The sequence below is a fragment of the Cetorhinus maximus genome, chromosome 4 (genome assembly GCF_964194155.1).
Source record: "Cetorhinus maximus chromosome 4, sCetMax3.hap1.1, whole genome shotgun sequence".
In the NCBI taxonomy this organism is placed as follows: Eukaryota; Metazoa; Chordata; class Chondrichthyes; order Lamniformes; family Cetorhinidae; genus Cetorhinus; species Cetorhinus maximus.
In genome coordinates, this window is record NC_135882.1 from 158,961,228 (window position 1) to 158,978,841 (window position 17,614).

General features: G+C 43.3%; 1 protein-coding gene across 15 annotated transcripts in view; it reads left to right on the plus strand.

Moving 5' to 3' along the window:
* The window catches only part of ankrd12 (ankyrin repeat domain 12), a 216,856-nt gene that overhangs the window by 14,690 nt on the left and 184,552 nt on the right, over positions 1-17,614 (plus strand). The window contains exon 2 of one of the 15 annotated variants that reach the window (XM_078541032.1): positions 11,347-11,441. The exons of the other annotated variants lie outside the window; for them this stretch is intronic. The gene's annotated coding sequence lies outside the window, so the exon portion shown is untranslated. The remainder of the gene's footprint in view (positions 1-11,346; positions 11,442-17,614) is intronic. 15 annotated transcript variants of the gene reach the window in all.

Below are 17,614 nucleotides of genomic sequence, written 5' to 3' on the forward strand. Positions count from 1 at the left end.
GGTGATAATAGTGGAAACACTGGGTAAAACTAAGGAACAAAGGATACAAATCTGTTGGGAGTCGTCTACAGTGCAGGGGGAAGTCGTTGGGGGGGGGGGTGGTGGTGAGGTTGGAGGAGTATAAATATGGAGATCAGCTAAGCATGTAACCAAATCAATATTTAATGGGAGGTTTTAATTTTCACTTCATCTGGAAGAAGCAGAACAGCTCAAGTAGTAAAGACAATGAATTCCTAAAATGTGTGTTACATAGGAAAAGGAGGTGGCCATTTTAGCCCTTCGAACCTGTTCCACCATTTCAGTTAGAACATTGCTGCCCTGAACCTAAACTCCTTTCACCGATCTTTGTTCATATCCCTTGATAACCCTTACTGACAAAAATCTGTCAATTTCAGTCTTGAAAATTTCAATTGACCTAGCTTCCCATGGATTATATTTTATAAAGGTGGAAACTCTGAAAATGAAAAATAAAATGTAGTGTAATGAAAGTTTAAAATTTTTTTTGAAAGGTTCTTGAGTAACAAACGCACCACTGGTTTCTGAAATGCCCTTGATTGCTTTTGGGAGTTGGAGAGGAATTTACAGAAATTATCCCTATTTGGCCTAACATCGTTCTGTGATTTTGTTTTTTTTTCATTTGGCTCTCCCAGATGTTTGGATGGGGCAAGAATCAATTGTGTACAGGACTTACACCATAACACAACAGGATATTCTTTATGCACCAGTTGTTTTTTCTTTTACCTTTTCATATGTTGGGTACAAGAACAAAAAGACCTGAGGGTGTTTGTGCACAAATCTTTGAAGGTGGGAGGACAGTTTAACAAAGCAGTTAATAAAACAGATGTGAGCCTGGCTTTATAAATAGGGGCATAAAGTACAAAATCCAGGAAGTTCTGCAAAATCTGTAACAAAGCGCCAGCTTGGCCCAAGCTGTAGTATTGTGCCCACTTCTGGGCATCATATTTTTGAAAGGACATGAATTCTTCAGAAAGGGTATAGAATAGTTTCAGGGATGAGGGATTACAATTATGTGATCGATTGGAGAAGCTAGTGTTGTTTTCAGAGCAGAGAAGGTTAAGAAGAGATTTGATAGAGGTGTTCAAAATCATGGAAGAGCTTACCTAGTTTCTTTTTATTTACTCTGTTTCCAGTGACTGAAGAGTAAATAACCAGAGGGCAAGGCTTTAAGGTGGATGACAAAAGAACCACAGGTGGCGTGAAAAAAGCTTTATGCAGTGAATGGTTACGATTTGAAATGCGCTGCCTGATAGGGTGGTGGGAATGAATTCAAGTAGCTTTCAAATGGAAATTGGATAAATACGGAGAGAGCAAAAATTGCAGGCATGGAGAAAGAAACATGGATGGGACTGCTCTTCAAAAGAGTTGGTGCAGGCTTGATGGGCCACATAGCCACCACCTGTGCTGTACTGTTTTATGATTCTATGTTAATAAATCCACATTTATTCCCCATTGCTCTCGGGTGTTGGTTGGCAACATTCTTGAAGCACTACACTACCTGTGCTGATGGTGCTTCCACAATAGTGTTACATATTACATATAATTAACAGGGTAACATCAGGTCATTCAGTCCAATAGATCTATATCAGTGATGACATAAGTGTAAACATCTGTGATGCACTAATAAATCCCGAATTGCATTGTAAATGGCGCATGTTGAAGCTGTTGGAACCACATTATTTTGATATGTATGCATGATGAATGAGCTTTAACTTAAAGCAGTTAGTAGTGCTGCATTGGCCCTGCATTGCAGACAACAGCTTTGGCCTTGGCAACAGTGTGGTGAAGTAAATGAGGCTGGGCTGTTACCTTCCGGAAGTACCAAGGTTGAACTAAAGAAGTGGCTTTGTGGTGTAGCTGGAAGCAATAGCTGGAGGTAAGGCAGTCTATCCTTTCTGGCCTTGGCTGCATGTTAGCAGGAGTCATTTGCTGAAGGAATTTTTCTAACGTCCTTGCTGGTCGCTGATACACAGTCCAGCTCTCACTGCAGAACAGGAATGTGATGACAAAACAAAAACAAAAATACCTGGAAAAACTCAGCAGGTCTGGCAGCATCTGTGGAGAGGAGCACAGTTAATGTTTCGAGTCCGCATGACTCCTCAACAGAACTAAGGAAAAATAGAAAAGGGGTGAAATATAAGCTGGTTTAAGGGGGTGGGGTTGGGACAAGAGCAGCTGGATAGAGGGCCAGTGATAGGTGGAGATAACCAAAAGATGTCACAGACAAAAGGACAAAGAGGCGTTGACGGTGGTGATATTATCTAAGGAATGTGCTAATAGGTGACATTAAGGGTAGAAAGCAGGCCGAGCAAAGTACAGATAGCCCTAGTGGGAGTGGGGTGGGGGGAAGGGATCGAAATAGGCTAAAAGGTAGTGATAAAACAATGGATGGAAATACATTTAAAAATAATGGAAATAGGTAGGAAAAGAAAAATCTATATAAATTATTGGAAAAAAGGGGGATTGGAAAGGGGGTGGGGATGGAGGAGAGAGTTCATGATCTAAAATTGTTGAACTCCATATTCAGTCCAGAAGGCTGTAAAGTGCCTAGTCGGAAGATGAGGTGCTGTTCCTCCAGTTTGCGTTGAGCTTCACTGGAACAATGCAGCAAGCCAAGGACGGACATGTGGGCATGAGAGCAGGGTGGAATGTTGAAATGGCAAGCGACAGGGAGGTCTGGGTAATGCTTGCGGACAGACCGAAGGTGTTCTGCAAAGCGGTCACCCAGTCTGCGTTTGGTCTCTCCAATGTAGAGGAAACCGCATTGGGAGCAACGAATGCAGTAGACTAAGTTGAGGGAAGTGCAAGTGATGACAACTGCTCTGTATGCTTGACTTGCGAGGTCTTTGTTGTTAAACGCATACTGTCATTGTTTGTAGAAGGCTTAGCTGGCGCAACTGATGCATTATTGGATCTCCTCGTTGATGGTGGCCTTTTGAGAGAGGTGGCTGCCAAAGTATGGAAAGTGCCCACCATATTTCAGAGTATCTCCTTCAACATGTGTGGGAGGTGGAATATTTGGCTGACCAAGTCTGAGTTGAAGGACAGGCCGAGTTTCTTTATTTGCAGGATTAGAGATCGAGAGTGGCTTGCAAATCAGGTGCAGAACGGGCAACAACACTAGTTATCAACAAATTGTAGATCATGTATGCCTATGGTGGTCACTTTTGTTTTAGCAAAGAGGTGACTGAAGTTAGTGCTTTTCCACCTAGGAGGTATTTAATACTCTCACCAGAGGGCAGTTGATCTTTTGAAGTGGTGATCATTGGTGGATTGTAAATAGTATAGGAGCTTTCTCGTGGCCTTGTCTGACCCCGGTCCGGATTTTGAAGGCATCTGTTTTAGATCTCCCACTCAAGACAGTTGCGGTCATATCATCATGAAGCAATTGCAGGATTGTGATGAAGTTTCTTGGGCATCCAAATCTTTGGAGCACAATGCACAAAGCCTCACGATTTATTGAGTCAAATGCTTTGGTCAGGTCAGTGAATGCAGTGAAGGGTTCCTGGTATTATTCTTGTCATCTTTCTTTTGTCTCTTTGTCCGGCAACAGGTTCCCCTGGAAGGTCTAAAGGCACACTGTGTCTCTGAGCTGATTTCCTCAGCCATAGGAAGTAGGTGATTCAGGAGAATGCGTGTCAGGATTTTCCTGCTAGGGGCAAGAGGGAAATACCTTGATAGTTTTCACAGCATGATTTATCTCCCTTCTTGAAGATGGTATGCAATTATTGCATTCCTAGGGGTGAGGGCGTGGGTGGTTTCTTTTTCCTCCCAAATCTGTGGAATGAATGCATGAAGTCTTGATATGCGCAAAAGCCCACCAGCTTTGAAGACCTCAGCTGGAATACCATTGGAGCTGCAGGCTTTGTTATTTTTTCATCTGTTTGATTGCTTGTTGCAGCTGCCCCATCGACTGTCATTCACCCATGGATTCTACTATGGGGTACCGGGAAATAGCTTAGAGCAGTAATGGGCAATTTAGGCTAGTGAGTGGGCCTCATGAGTGGCCCTCCTTCATCTCGGTGGGCTGCAAGATTGAATTTGGACATGTGCACTAATCATGATTCCATGAATAAGAATTTGCAGGGCGATTGAACCATAGCAGTGCTTTTATTGGATGCAGAGGGAGCATACAGCTTTCAGTCATTGTTCTGTGCAATCAGCAGGCACCTCACTTCACGTGCCCTTTGCACGCGTATCACTTTAGCAATACCGGTTTGGGGGGTGGAGGGGAGGACTACATGGTTGGAAACCAGTGGATTCTGGCAACCCTGTGCATGGGCAACAATCAACAAGGTGTCTCGCAGGCCACACTCAGAGTCCTGATGGGCTGCATGCGGCCTGCGGTTTGCAGGTTGCACCACTGGCCTAGAGAGTATCAGCTGCCATTGTGGATTTGCAGTTGTGGGGTTGTTGAAAATGTTTTTTGCAGCATTGATGGATGGCATTGTCATCCTTAAGTGAAACACCATCCTGTGAGCAAAGGGGCTTTTGTCCATTTGACCATGGTCTATAGATGGTCCTAGTGGCTTCAAACAAACGCTGATATCTTTCTTGAAGCCAGCTACTCAAGCATTTCCAAAATCAACTTTGATGGACTAGACATTGTATGTCCAGATGGCTGAAAGGCATCTTCCCCACCAGGTCCTGTTTTCCCAGCTCTCAAGTGGCCGATGTTCTGGGGGAGGTCAAAGAAAACGCTTCAAAGGTGCTTTGGAGCTCTCCTTGATGCGTGGCAGCATTAACATTAATGACTGGGAGGAACTTGCTACACAAAATTATTCAAAAAGGGAAGGAAACAAAAAACAGGTAACTATAGGCCAGTTAGTATAACATCTGTCATTTTGAAAATGTTAGTCTATTGTTAAGGATGTAACAACAGAGCATTTAGAAATGTGTAATATAATCAAGCAGAGTCAGCATGGCTTCATGAAGGGATAATCACGCCTGACAAATTTATTAGAATTCTTTGAGGAGGTAACAAGCAGGATAGATAAAGGGGAACCAGTAGATGTAATATATTTGGATTTCCAAAAGGCGTTCGATAAGGTACTGCACATAAGGCAGCTTGATAAGAAAAGAGCCCATGGTGTTTGGGGTAGTATATTTGCATGGATAGAGGATTGGCTAACTAATAGATGACAGAGTTGGGATAAGGGGTGCATTTTCAACCTGTATCTAGTGGAGTGCCACAGGGATCAGTGCTCGGACTACAATTATTTAATGACTGATGAGGGAAGTGAATGTACTAACAACGAGTTTGCAGATGACCCAAAAATAGGTGGGAAGGCAAGTGGTGAGAATGACCAAGAGTCTACAGAGGGATGTAGACAGGTCAAGTGAGTGAGCAAAAACTTGGAAGATGGAATATAATGTAGGCAAATGTGAGGCTACGCGCTTTGGCAGGAAGAATAGAGGAGCTGAATATTATTCAAATGGAGAAAGCTGCAGCACAGAGGGATTTGGGAGTCCTTGTGCATGAATCCCATAAAGCTAGCATACAAGTTAAACAGGTAATAGGGAAGGCAAATGGTTGGCCTTGATATCAAAGGAATGGAGTATAAAAATGGGGAAGCCTTGCTATAACTATACAAGGCACTCGTTAGATCACACCTAGAATACTGTGCACAGTTTTGGTCCCCTTACCTAAGGGAAGATATCCTGGCTTTGGAGGCAGTCCAGAGAAGGTGCACTAGGTTGATCCCAGGTATGGAGAGATTTTCTTATGAGGAGAGGATGAGTAGGTTGGGCCTGTACTCCATTGGAGTTCAGAAGAATGAGGGTTGACCTTATTGAAACATATAAAACTCTTAGGGGCTTGACAGGGTAGATGCTGAGAGGTTGTTTCCGCTTTGGGAGAGTCTAAGACCAGTGGGCATAATCTCAGAGTAAGGGATTGCAAATTAAAACAGATAAGGAGGAATTTCTTCTCTTGGAGGGTAGTGAACCTGTGGAATTCTTTACCGCAGAGGGCTGTAGAAGCTGGGTCGTTAAGTATATTTAAGGCTGAGATAGACATTTTTAATCATTAATTTTAATTTTTAATTAAAAAGGGAATCGGGGGTTATGGGGACAAGGCAGGAAAGTGGGCTTGAGAATTATAAGATCAGCCATGATTTCATTGAATGGCAGAGCAGACTCAATGGGCCAAATGGCTTACTTCTGCTCCTATGTCTTATGATCTTAAAATGGCGACTTGTCCATTAAGCTGCATCATGCCTTGAAAATGTCTTAATGATGAGGCAGAGCAGTGGCAGGGAAGGAAAGAAAGGAAGCAAATCCTGCACCCTGATTCCCACAACCTGGTGGGACCATCCTACCCCAGTGCCCAAAGATTTGTGGGTCGAAAATCAGCCTGTTCGATCATATGAAGACCCATGGAGAAACTCATGACCCTGAGTAGATGTCATCCACAAATCAATGGACTGCAGCTGATGACGATGCATGTCAGCAAGCAGGCTGCCTTTTGCTGGTCTGTGTTGATCTTCCCCAGGCCCACTTTATTGTGAAGGCTGTGGATGTTTAGCTGTTTTATCTGGTGCAAGGGAATATGTTCTGCAGCAGGATGCATTTCACACCAAATGCAGCCTTGGAGCATTACAGAAATCATTTTGTGATATAAATGCAAAATCAGAATCTTTGCCTGCAATACTGGGCACAATGCAATTGTACGTTTCTTGCTGAGTGCTTTGAGAGTTTTATTGTTTTGAAGCACGTGATACAAATGCATTTTGTTGCTGTATATCTTAGCATTTGCACTGTTATTAGTATTAAATATTACTGGAATTGTCTCTTGAAATCTCTTTTGCCTTCTGCACTTTAAACCTTGATTAGTTTATTGGAGGTTTATGAAGCTGGGAGGTAAACCCACCTTTTCATGGTTCCTCTTCCTGTGGATACCTTTTTTATTTCTCTTTCATACTTGAATGCTGCACGGGTCTAGTTTTAATAAAAGGATAAATTAATTGGTGACTTTCCCCCCCACTGTTTTCCATTTTTGTTTATCCCATCTCCATGCAGCAACCAATATAACGTACCCTGCAAAATTATCAGTTATTATCAAAATTATCAAAGGAAGTAGAGTGTATATTAGCCATACAGGGTTCAGAAGTAAAAGTCTCAAGATCGTTTCGGTGGATAATAAACTACAGAATTGTAAATTGCTTATAGATGAACAGTTTGGGGGAAGGGACAAGAGTGAGGTGTTATGGCCAGCTGGAAGCACAGGTAACAAAAAATAAAAAATAGCTGGAAAAACTCAGCAGGTCTGGCAGCATCGGCGGCGAAGAGTACAGTTGACGTTTCGAGTCCTCATGACCCTTCAACAGAACTAAGTAAAAATAGGAGAGGGGTGAAATATAAGCTGGTTTAGGGGGGGGGGGGGAAGAGAGAGAGAGAGAGAGAGAAGTGGGGAGCGTGGTTGTTGGGACAAGCAGTGATAGGAGGAGATAACCAAAAGATGTCACAGACAAAAGAACAAAGAGGTGTTGAAGGTGGTGATATTATCTAAAAGAATGTGCTAATTAAGAATGGATAGCAGGACAAGCAAGGTACAGATAGCTCTAGTGGGGGTGGGGTGAAATAAGACTAAAAGGGAATAAAAGGTATAGATAAATGATCATTAAAAATAATGGAAATAGGTGGGAAAAGAAAAATCTATATAAATTATTGGAAAAAACAAAAAGGAGGGGGAAGAAACAGAAAGGGGGTGGAGATGGAGGAGGGAGTTTAAGATCTAAAATTGTTGAACTCAATATTCAGTCCGGAAGGCTGTAAAGTGCCTAGTCGGAAGATGAGGTGCTGTTCCTTCAGTTTGCGTTGAGCTTCACTGGAACAATGCAGCAAGCCAAGGACAGACATGTGGGCAAGAGAGCAGGGTGGAGTGTTAAAATGGCAAGCGACAGGGAGGTCTGGGTGATGCTTGCGGACAGACTGAAGGTGTTCTGCAAAGCGGTCACCCAGTCTGCGTTTGGTCTCTCCAATGTAGAGGAAACCGCATTGGGAGCAACGAATGCAGTAGACTAAGTTGAAGGAAATGCAAGTGAAATGCTGCTTCACTTGAAAGAAGTGTTTGGGCCCTTGGACGGTGAGGAGAGAGGAAGTGAAGGGGCAGGTGTTGCATATCTTGCGTTCGCATAGGGAGGTGCCGTAGGAGGGGGTTGAGGAGTAGGGGTAGGGGGTGATGGAGGAGTGGACCAGGGTGTCACGGAGGGAACGATCCCTACGGAATGCCGCCGGGGGGGTGAAGGGAAGATGTGTTTGGTGGTGGCATCGTGCTGGAGTTGGCGGAAATGGCGCAGGATGATCCTTTGAATGCGGAGGCTGGTGGGGTGATAAATGAGGATAAGGGGGACCCTATCATGTTTCTGGGAGGGAGGAGAAGGAGTGAGGGCGGATTTTTTACTTCTGTTGAAGGGTCATGAGGAAGCACAGGTATACTGACTTAAGTTTGGAATGTTTAGTTATCCAGAAAAATTTCTTATTTATCAAATTGACTTGCAAATTTAACGCTTTTTTTGGAATACTAAGTGCAGTATTAATGCAAGTGATCGGGCGGCTTGTAATTTGTGGAGCAAAGGAAACATATTGGTAAAATGAATGGCGTTTGGAACTGCTTTAATTATCCACGCACCATGCATAATGTTGGTGGTCATCTGAGAGCTCTGAGTAATGCATAAAGATTTTTTAAAATCCTCCTGCTATTCTTCAGTTTACCCAGCATCGTCAACATTCTTCTACCTGTGTATGTCAAATCTGTTGGGGATGAGGTAACTTCACTTCTGCTAAAGAGAGGCAGCTTCTACCACAATTGCCACATAGGTTTACAAGAATGTTGCCAGGGTTAGAAAAATGTAGCTACGAGGAGAGAGAGATTGGATAGGTTGGGGTTATTTTTCTTGGAACAAAGAAGGCTGAGAGGTGACTTGATTAAGGTGCACAAAATTATGAGGGGAATAGATAGAGTGGACAGGATAAAATTGTTTCCCTTGGCGGAAAATTCTAGAACCAGGGGACGTAGATTCAAGATAAGCAGCACAAGGTTTAGGGGGGACCTGAGGAAGAACTTTTTTATGCAGAGGGTAGTGGGTGCCTGGAATTCGCTGCCCAAGTTGGTGGTAGAGGCAGAAACTCTAAACTCTTTTTAAAAGTACCTGGATCTGCACCTTAAGTGCTGTAAACTGCAGGGCTATAGGCCGAGTGCAGGAAGATGGGATTAGATAGGGCACCTGGGTGCCCTCGGGCTGCCATGGACAAGATGGGCCAAATGGCCTCCTTCTGTGCTGTAACTTTTCTATGGTTCTATGAAGCGGTTATCAGGTGTCATTGTGCATTGTTTTCGGTGTTAATACTTGTTGTCATGATCATTCTGGCACACACCAACCTAGAGGTGATGTTGCCATTATCCTCTGGCATCAGCTAGTGTCTCCTAGGTGCAAGAATTGATGTTTAGTGCCTTCATGTTTGCAAGCCTTCTTGTAGCAGAGCTTTGGGTGTCCTACTGTTCATCTGACTTTGGCTAACTCATCATACAGGAAGTTCTTCGGTATACGAATGCCTTTCATCCTGCATATGTGCCCAAGCCAGCAAAGTAGCAAAGCCGCCTCTGCTTGATGAGTGCCAACATACTTGGGAGCTTTGTCTTTGAGAGAATTGCCTCATTCGTGATTTTGTCCTTCCTTGAGATGCCCAGAATGCGCTGCAAAGAGTGAGCTTCCTTTCTTGATAGCTGTAAGTTGTCCATGTTTCGTAACCATACATCAAGGTGTTAAAAACACTGTATCTTGGTCCTAAGAGTTTGATGCTATTCAATGCGTGTTTTGTGATTAAGCCAAAGGTGCCAGCTGCTTTCTTTATGCATATATGAGTTGTTCTGCATCAAGAGACAGACTGTCTCTGTCTGTCTGTCTCTGTGTGCCCAAGGTAGCAGAATTTGCTCACCACTTTCAGCGGGATATTATTTACTATGATCAGAAGCAGGAGATGTGATACCCTGTCCCCTGACCACAGTTTTCTTGACAGTTATAGTTAGGGGGAAAAGGTTACAGGCTTGGGAGAGACAATCCATAAGCAGCTGAGTTTCCTTGTAGGGACTAGTGCAGCATCATCAGTGTCGAGGAGTTCTCTGATCAAAATGTGCTGATATTTTTGCATTGCTTTCAGTCTGGATAAGATTATAGAGCTTGCCGTCTGACCTAGTATGCAGGTGATCTCCTTCCGTAACTGCAAGGAAGACAGAAGGCCAGGAACATGGAGAAAGGGATACAACAAAATAGGAGCTTGGATAGAGCCCTGTTTCACTCAATTCTTCACTGTGAAACTGTCAGAAATGGCGCAGTCAAACTGCACATTGCATGTTGTTATAGAAGAAGCAGATGAGACTGAGGAACTTTGGTGGACAGCCAATTTTCCCCAAAATCTTACCCAGCAGTGTACTGTGTAAATACTATTGCACTCTACTCCTGTTAAGTCATAGGTTTCTGTTCAGCAATGTGAAATTATCCAGTAGGTAGATTTATACAATTTTATTTTACAATTATACAAATTACAATTATACAAAGTACTTGGTAATTGTGGTTTGCTTCCTGCTCACAGCACGATTTTCCTTGAAATTGTCAATTATATTTAGTGCAATGAAGTGTATCTTTGGGACATCTGGCTTAGTTGTCAGATATTTCATCAATAGTCTCACAGAATTAAGACATGATGGCTGTAGTGATTCCTCTACATCCGTCTAGATGCTGGATCCACTCGCTTGGGCCTGTTCCTCACTACTTAGACAGCAGCAGCCTCTGGCATTGCATAAATAACTACTAGTCATAATGATCCCTCATCAACACTGCACTGGAATCAAAGCTTTGGTCTGCTGGCAGTCAAAACAGAGAACTCGAATGTTCAGTGTTTTGAGTTTGTATTGGTGCTTGTGTGGGATCCTATACTCTGTCAGATGCAGCTGCTTCCTCTGTTAGGATGAATTTATAATGTTGAAAGCATTTGGCAAAGGATTGTCTTCAGGCCCTCTCCTGCAGACATGTGACATAAAAAGCACATCAGCATCGTGTGCAGCAATCACTTCTTGTAACAAACATTCTGTGGTGTAAATTCATAACATGCATCACACCAACATCTATCACTTGGATTACAGATGTTGGCCTGGCAGTGAAAATTTTAGCTTCGGTACATTTAGGCTCAGGCATTTCATGTGAACCCCACAGTTGTCATCTATCAATGTGACTTTTCTGCTTTTCGATGACATATTTTGGTGAACTTGGCACAGCTGCTTCTTAAAAATGAAAGTATGGATGGCCTCTGCTTTTGTTGTTTCTGTAGGTTATATTGAGGATTTTTTTGCCCCTCGAGATTATGAACAGGGTGAGGAGGGAGTGCGGTTATGTGATGTTGTGCACCAGTTATACAAAGCTGAGGTATGACAGGCTTCTATGGAGCAGCTGCTCTTTTCTTGTCACTTCAATAATAAACTGTATAGTACAAAATATTTCAGGATGTATGTACTTATATAGCTTAATCTTTAAATGTATGTTATTTCATTGTCCCTTCTAGTGTTTAACATTTGTACAAATTGTACAAGCATGTCAATATTAAGCAATTCATGCTGCATGATGCACTGGCATTATTAAGTGCTCAACATTTTCTAGATCTTGTTACTCCACCAAAATATTATTGTTACACTAGCATTTTAATGTATATTACAATTGTTTTTCACATTTGAAAAGTTAAATCAAAATATACTAATTATTACAGTATCTTTTGTATGACTATTTGCTTGTTTATATGTTTGCTTGGTGTACTTTATTTCCTAATCTTCCTGTTAACATACTAGCTACTCTTCAAGATTTAAAAAAAATTTTCTGTTAGGTGGGGTTTTATATTCAGCAATAAGACATCTTCGTTTTACTTGCCTTTATATTTATCAAGATGGCAATAATTAAAGGCCTGCATTGAAGTAATGGCTGTGTAGCTAATTTGTTGAAACCAGTTGTCAGATTGACCCAGTTGTCTGTTTAAATTTTGGTGTGACGTGATGAATTTGTAATTGGTACCATAAGCTAATTTTACCTAGTGTCTTCTGCTACAACACAAGGACAGTAAAGCTACATCAGACTGCACGCAAGTTGGAAATTGATGAACAAATTTCTGGCAACACCTCCATACAATGTTTTGGGACCGCATTACTTTGTATTTGACTTCAATTGTTACTGGTTGGATAGTTTCTAAATTATTTTAGAATGGCATGATGGTTGTATTTATAGAACTCTAGTGCATTCAGCCAGTTTTCCCAGTTTTATTCCTCATATCAACTTTTCCGGAACTGTATTGAATGGAAGCCAATAGTGTTCTGAACTTTTCAAATCTTAAGCAAAATGATACCTTAGCATAGTTTGTAACACTCTAATCTCTGAGACAAAGTTCAACTTCAGGATTTCAAAATGTAATTAGCAAGAAGAATGCTGCATTGTTGAATGTGCAATGGTCTGGTGCATAGTAAAGAGATGTAGGTAATTCAGCCCTTTGTATTTCACCACCTTTTATCTGCCTTGGTTCCATATCCCTTAATACCCATATCAAATAAAAATCTGTCATTCTCAATTTTACCATTTTTAATTTAGCCAGAACAGTATTTTGAGGGAGAAAGTTCAAGATATCCACTACCCTTCAGTGTGCTTCCTGACATCACCCCTTGAGTGGTCCAGCTCTAATTTTAGGATAATGCTCAATTGTTCTGAACTTCCCCACGAGAGGAAATAGTTTTTCTCTTTTCTCTTTTTTTCTCTCTCACACTCTCACTCACACACTCACTCACTCACTCACTCACTCACTCACTCACTCTCCTCACTCACTCCTGTCCCGCCACTAAATCCTTTCATCATGTCAAACTCCTCCAATTAGATCATCCCTTAGTCCTCAAAATTGAATCCCTTATCCTGATATCACCATAGTAAATCTAAGGTTCTCAGAATTGAAAGCAAATGTGGTATAACTTGAGTTTTATACAACTGTAACATAACTTCCACCTCTTGAGGTAAAGGCGAACATTCCATTAGCCTTTTAAATTCATTGTTGTACTTGTCCTCTTCATTTTACTGATTTCAGTATGTGGATCCCTAAATCTCTCTGCTCTGCCAACTTCTCAGCATTTAGATAATACTCCTGATCTCTCTTTGGTCCAAAGTGGGTGACCTTCCACTTGCTCATATTGAGCTGTATCTGCTACAGTTTGCCTACTATCAGTATCCAAATACAACTTTCTACTCCCACCTACATTTCTTATTTGTGCCATCTATCTTAGTGTTGCCAGAAAACTTGGACACACTGCTCCTATCACTTTACCTGATTGATAAATGAACTTTGGTATGCATAGCGCCTTTCCTGATGTCCAAAAATGCTTTACAGCCAACAACGTACTTCCAAAGAGTAGCCATTGTCATAATGTAGGAAGTGGGCAGCCAATTTTCAATGTGCTAATGACTAGATAATCTCTTTTTAATGATGTTGGTTGAGGTCTAAATATTATCCAGGAGACTCAGGATAACTCCTCTGCTCTTTGAAATAGTGTTGTGGGACCTTTTATGTTGAACTGAAAGGGTATAGGACTCATTTTAATGTCCTATTTGAAAGACAACACTTTGGACAATGTAGCACTCCCTCAGAACTACACTGGAGAGTCATCCTTAATTCTTTGCTCAAGTCTTTGGAGTGGAACTTGAATCCATGACTTCTGACTCAGCCGAGAGTGTTACTCACTGATCCATGGCTGATGACTGTTTATAAATTTAATGAAAAGCTGAAGCTCCAGTACAGATACCTGGGAGACACCTCTAGTCACATGCTGAGCACAAACCCATTATTACTCCTCTGAAATTGAAACTTCTGGAGGTTCTTTTAATTCATTCATGGGATGTGGGCTTCGTTGGCTGGGCCAGCATTTATTGCCCTTCCCTAGTTGGCCTTGAGAAGGTGGTGGTGAGCTGCCTTCTTGAACCGCTGCAGTCCATGTGGCGTAGGTACACCCACAGTGCTGAAAGGAAGAGAGTTCCAGGATTTTGACCCAGCGACAGTGAAGGAACGGCGATATATTTCCAAGTCAGGATGGTGAGTGGCTTGGAGGGGAACTTCCAGGTGGCGCTGTCCCCATCTATCTGCTGCCTTTGTTCTTCTGGATGGTAGTGGTCGTGGGTTTGGAAGGTGCTGTCGAAGGAGGTTTGATGAATTCCTGCAGTGCATCTTGTGGACGGTACACACTGCTGCTACTGTGTGTTGGTGGTGGAGGGAGTGAATGTTTGTGAAGATGGTGCCAATGAAGCGGATTGCTTTGTCCTGGTTGGTGTCAAGCTTCTTGAGAGTTGTGGGAGCTGCATTCATCCAGGCAAGTGGGGAGTATTCCATCACACTCCTGACTTGTGTCTTGTAGATGGTGGACTTGCTTTGGGGAGTCGGGAGGTGGGTTATTTGTCACACTATTCCTGGCCTCTGACCTGCGCTTGTAGCCACAGCATTTATATGGCGAGTCCAGTTCAGTTACTGATCAATGGTAACCCCTAAGATGTTGATAGTGGAGGATTCAGTGATGGTAATGCCATTGAACAAAAAGGGGTGATGGTTGGATTCTCTTGTTGGAGATGGTCATTGCCTGACACTTGTGTGGCATGAATGTTACTTACCACTTGTCAGCCCAAGCCTGGACATTGTCCAGGTCTTGCTGCATTTGGACATGGACTGCTTCAGTATCCGTTGAATCACCAATGGTACTGAATATTGTACAATCATCAAGGAACATTCCCAATTCTGACCTTATGATGGAAGAAAGGTCATTGATGAAGCAACTGAAGATGGTTGGGCCGCAGACACTACCCTGAGGAATTTTTGCAATGATGTCCTGGAGCCGAAATGACTGACCTCCAACAACCACAATCATCTTCCTTTGTGCTAGGTAAGACTCCAACCAGCAGAGAGTTTTCCCCCGATTCCTATTGACTCCAGTTTTGCTATGGCTTCTTGATGCCACACTCGGTCAACTGCGGCCTTGATGTCAAGGGCAGTCACTCTCACCTCACCTCGGGCATTCAGCTATTTTGTCCATGGTTGAACCAAGGCTGTAATGAGGTCAGGAGCTGAGTGGCCCTGGCGGAACCCAAACTGAGTGTCAGTGAGCAAGTGCCACTTTGATAGCACTGTTGATGACCCCTTCCATTACTTTACTGATGATGGAGAGTAGACTGTTGGGACAGTAATTGGCCTGATTGGATTTGTCCTGCTTTTTGTGTACAGGACATACCTGGGCAATTTTCCACATAGCTGGGTAGATGCCAGTGTTGTAGCTGTATTGGAACAGCTTGGCTAGGAGCGCAGCCAATTCTGGGTCACAAGTCTTCAGTACTGTTGCCGGAATATTGTCAGGACCCATAGCCTTTGCACTACCCAGTGCCCTCGGCTGTTTCTTGATATTAGGTGGAGTGAATTGAATTGGCTAAAGACGAGCATCTGTGATACTGTGGACCTCCGGAGGAGGAGGAGGCTGAAGTGGATCATCCGCTCGGCACTTCTGGCTGAAGATTGTTGCAAATGCTTCAGCCTTACCTTTTGCACTGATATGCTGGGCTCCTCCATCATTGCGGATATTTGTGGAGCCTCCTCCTCCCAGTGAGTTGTTTAATTATCCACCACCATTCACAACTGGATGTGGCAGGTCTGCAGAGTTTAGATCTGATCCGATGGTTGTGGGATCGCTTAGCTCTGTCCACTTGCTGCTTAATCTGTTTAGCACACAAGTAGTCCTGTGTGTTATAGCTTCACCAGGTTGATGCCTCACTTTCAGGTATGCCTGGTGCTGCTTCTGGCATGCCCTCCTGCACTCTTCATTGAACCAGGGTTGATCCCCTGGCTTGATGGTGATGGTAGAGTCGGGGATATGCCAGACCATAAGGTTCCAGATTGTGTTTGAGTACAATGTTGCTGCTGATGTCCCACAGTGCCTCACGGATGCCCAGTCTTGAGTTGCTAGATCTGTTTGAAATCTATCCCAGGACTTTGTCTCCACAAGGACTGTGTGGTGGTCACTCCGACCGATACAGTCATGGATAGCTGCATCTGCAACAGGCAGGTTGGAGAGGATGAGGTCAAGTATGCTTTTCTCTCTTGGTTCAGGGATGGTGATGGTGGTGTCTGAGACATTATCTGTAAGGTATAATTCAGTGAGGATGATCATGTCAGGCTGTTGCTTGACTAGTCTATGAGACAGCTCTCCCAATTTTGGCACTAGCGCCCACCTGTTAGTAAGGAGGACTTTGCAGGGTTGACAGAGCTGAGTTTGCCATTGTCATTTCCGGTGCGTAGATCGATGTCAGGTGGTCGGTCCAGTTTCATTCCTTTTTGTTCTTGGGTTGTGAGTGTCACTGGCAAGGCCAGCATTTACTACCCATCCTAACTGCCCTTGAGCAGGTGGTGGTGAACTATCTATAAATGAGTGAATTGCTAGGGCATGAAGGTGGTGGTGGTGGCGTAGTGGATTGGTGTTCCAGAGACCCAGAGTCATGCTCTGGGGACCCAGGTTAGAATTCCACCATGACAGAAGGTTGAATTTGAATTCAATCAAAAAGTAGAATAAAAAGTCTAATGATGAGCATGAAACTGTCATTGATTTTTCATAAAAACCCATATGGTTTACTAGTGTCCTTTAGGGCAGGAAACCTACATCCTTACCAGTTCTGGTCTACATGTGACTCCAAACCCGCAGCAATATGGTTGACTCTTAAATGCCCTCTGAACAAGGGCAATTAGGGATGGGGCATAAATGCTGGCCAAGCCAGCGATGCCCACATCCCATGAATGAATTTTTAAAAAAGAAAAATTCAGAGGGCAGTTAAGAGTCAACCACATTGCTGTGGGTCTGGTCTCACATGTAGGCCAGAGCAGGTAGGGATGGCAGATTTCCTCCTCCTCAGAGAGCAAGATGAGATTTTACGACAATCCAGTCATTGCTAGAGACTAGCATCTTATTAATTTTTTAAAAATTCATTCATGGGATGTGGGCTTCACTGGTTGGGCCAACATTGATTGCCCATCCCTAGCTGCCGCTTTGAACTGCTGCAGTCCATGTGGTGTAGGTACACTCACAGTTCTGTTCAGAAGGGGGTTCCAGGATTTTGACCTAGCGACAGTGAAGGAACGGCGATATATTCCCAAGTCGGGCTGGTGTGTGTCTTGGAGGGGTGCTTCTAGGTGGCGGTGTTCCCATCTATCTGCTGCCCTTGTCCGTCTAGATGGTACTGGTCGGGGATTGGAAGGTGCTGCCTAGGGAGCTTTGGTGAATTCCTGCATTGCATCCTATAGATAGTGGCAGCAGTGTGTACTGTGTGTCAGTGGTGGAGGGAGTGAATGTTTGTGGATATGGTGCCAATGAGGCTGCTTTGTCATGGATGGTGTCAAGCTTCTTGAGTATTGTGGGAACTGCACTCATCCAGGTTAGCAGAGTATTCCTTCACACTCCTGACTTGTGCCTTGTAGATGGTGGACAGGCTTTGGGGAGTCAGGAGGTGAGTTACTCGTCGCACTGTCCCTAGCCTCTGACCTGCTCTTATAG